Consider the following 3502-nt stretch of genomic DNA (forward strand, 5'->3'; position numbering starts at 1 on the left):
TTTATGCATACAGAACTGGGGTATAGGCCAGAGGTGCAGGGCAGTGAGAGGATTCAGCAGAGACAGAGTAGGGAGCAGAACAGGCCAAGCGTACTTGACGAAGCGTACTGACGAAGCGTACTGCTGAGGGGAGCAGCAGGCGAGACAGGAGCAGTCTGCTGTGCCATGTGGGTCACATCTGGAGCCAGGGATAGAACTCGCACTGAAGTGGCTGTGGCAGCTTGCAGTGCTGCATCCTAACCCATTGTGCCACCAGGAAAGGCACTCTAATTTGACTTTTAATAGGTACATCATTGGTAAAAGACAAGATAAGCATATATAATAAAATTAATTTTTTTATTTGAGGGAAAATACATTCCAGCTGGGCAGTGCCCAATCAGAAGTAATTAGAGGCTTTCTACCAATATAAACTTGGGGAGAGACTCTTACAGAGAAAAGGAAGGAAACTAAGGACGTGGTTGGTTGGCTGTCACTTCAACCTGCCGTTGGTGGCTTGTGATTCGTTGACATCAGTCTTAAACCTTGAGGCATTTACAGACTTATATTTTGGCTCGCTCACACAAGCTGCCATGGCGTTAGAGCCACCTCAGTCTAATGTCTCCCTGTTTAATTAATTTAACCCCATGTGGAGGACCCAAGAACAACTCCCTTAGACCTGGAGCCAGAATTTAACCTCAGTATTAAACTACTATATACTAAATTCCTTCCAGAGTGAAGTCATTGGTTTCCTGAATCCATTTATGACTGTGAATTAATTTCTACAACTGCCTATGGCAGGGTAATACTATGCATTTTTATATCTTAATCTTTATTAATACATATCCATAGACTGATACTTCTTGAACAAAATGCAGACATGAACAAAGTATTTTAACTAGGTCCCTCTGATGGGGGCTGTGTAGGGGGTAAGGACTCTCTGTGTGTAGTTTAGGAATCTGCACGTAAACATACTATTTGACCTATGATCTGTTTGCTCTGAGTTAACTTTCCAGTCCCTGCAAGAGTGATGGATGCCATTTCTGTCAGAGACTGAGTCATCCCAAGGGTATCGTGTTCTAAATCCAGATGCCAGCAGAGGGGTAGCTACCATGGAGACCGGAAACTTGAACTTGTCAACTGCCTGGAGTGAAGGCCATTCACTGATAATTAACTGTCTTTGTTTAACTCACTATACACTAGATTTTATGAGTTAGAGATGGGGCATTAAAATGGTTTTCTTTGGAGCACAATGCTTGGCCATTCTCAGGTTAGACTGCTGATTTAATTAAAGTGCTTATTTTAGATTCAATCCCCGTCCTTTGTCCTTTGGTTCCAACTATTGTGGATGGCAGAAGGAATCCAGTATCTTTCAGTAACACCTCCACCAATTACGTTTTTGATCCATTGCCCAACTCTGACACCCAAACCTTCCTTCCCACTTTTAGGGTAAACACGTCTTGCCTTTCCCTCTTTATAGCAACATACTCTTCAGCACTCTGAGCCTTGACTGGATAAATAAATATTCAACAAATTTAACATGTGATGAATGAAAAGTATGAATTCTTACTCAGCACTTACTGAGATGCAATTTAATGTTTCATATCAGACCTCCTTTTTGTTCCTTCATCTTACAAGATATTTTCCCCATTTTACAAAGGGAAAAAAGAAGACTCAAATAAAGTGGTCATTTTTCAATTCATCTATCTGTGTCTGATAGACTTGTAATGCCTCCTCCCCGGATGAGGAGGAGACCCAGTCCCAAGAATTTAGACTTACATTGCTTTATATGACAAAAGGGACTTTGCAGATGTGAAATATGAAAGCTATTGAGGTGGGGAAGTTATCCTGGATTATCTGAATGGGACCAGTGTAATCACAAGAAACCTTATAATTGGGAAACAGGGTCAAACTAGATAGAAAAAGGTGTCATGATGATGGTAGTGGAGGGAGAACTGGTGATGTCATTTAAATTCACAAGCCAAGGAATGTGGGCAGCCTCTAGGTTGCAAAGGCTAAGGAAACATTTTCTTCCCTAGAGCCTCCAAGAGGAATGCAGCTTGAGTTTAGACTGTAGAACTGGACTTCTAACCTCCAGAATGGTACGATAAAATATTTGTGCTGTTTTAATTCACTGAGTTTGGTCATTTGGTACAACAGTGATAGGAAACTCATACATCGCTGTAACTGGTCTTTGAAAAGTCAGCACTCAGAAACAATCTTTACAGTAACTTAATCTTACGCACTGTTGTCCTTCTGTAGTTCTTCCCTGGCCTAAGGTAAAAGTCTCATGCAAGTCCCATAACTTTTATATAATTAAAGTTCCCAGTTACCTTGGTCCTCCAAATGGTCTCAGCTCAATAAGTAACATGCCCAGTGCTATGCAACATAAGTTTTAAACACAAACACACAAACAAATAAATCACAACTCTCAAACTGAAAGCTCCTTTTCCCCAGGCAAGATCTTCTGTAGCTGCTGGTCTTTGACTCTATTGGCATACCAATATCTTCTTTCCCCAGAGGACTTGCCATACATTCAGAAGACTGCAGAGTTGCCATGGGGAGGAAGGGAAGACAAAGGGCAGGAAGGGTCTTATTTGATCAGTATCTCTCTGATTTTACTTTCTCTGACCAGACAAGTGTTTAGGAAAACTTTTTTTTTTTTTGATTTCTTGGATGCATGCATCCAGCTTAAAAATCTTTTCCCTGCAATGCTTCTGTCTGTTGGGAACATGGAAGAGAGTAGGGAAGGTGGGCCTACTGGCCATTTAGTAGCTGTTTCTTCTACCCCTCTGTTTCTTAGTGCAATCACAGTGTACCCCCATCTTAGAATCTGAGGGGTTACAGGCAAGTTCTTTCTGCTAGCGCCTCCATATGGACCTGGACAAACACCAGTATATCCTTGGTGTTCCAGGAGTGCACCACATTCCAGTAGTGTACCCATTCTGCCCCCATAGGCTGCTTCTCCCAGCAACTCTTTAATGAAGCCTTCTGAGTAAGTCCTTTATGTCCCTTACTAGGCTTATGAGGGAACCCCTTCCATAATACACCCTCCCACTTTGAACTGATGGCAGGGACTCATAGCAGGCTGGCAGTTCTCTAGAGATATTCCAGTGTCCAAATATCCACCTGTTTTTTAACTTTAATTTTTTTAGGTTTGTATGTGTAAAAGAATTTCAGCCACCTCTTTTGAGATGAAAATTGAATTTGCCCTGCTGCCATTATAAGTAACATGTGTGTCAAATGTGATGACTGCTGCTTAGTTTGTTCATAAAAATTATTGGTTATTTTCAAAAACCCTCAAATAGCCAAGGCTCTCCTGAATAAAGAGAATGAAGCAATCGTACTCCCAGACTTCAAACTATACTACAAAGCCATAATAATCAAAACAGTATGGTACTGTAACAAAAAACACATATAGACCAATGGAATTGAATTGAAAACCCAGAAATAAAGAAGCCATATATATATATATATATAAATGGATAAATAATCTATGACAAAGGAACAAAGAATAGGCAATGGA

The sequence above is a fragment of the Condylura cristata genome, unplaced genomic scaffold (genome assembly GCF_000260355.1).
Source record: "Condylura cristata isolate star-nosed mole 26May11 unplaced genomic scaffold, ConCri1.0 scaffold00023, whole genome shotgun sequence".
NCBI classification, from domain to species: Eukaryota; Metazoa; Chordata; class Mammalia; order Eulipotyphla; family Talpidae; genus Condylura; species Condylura cristata.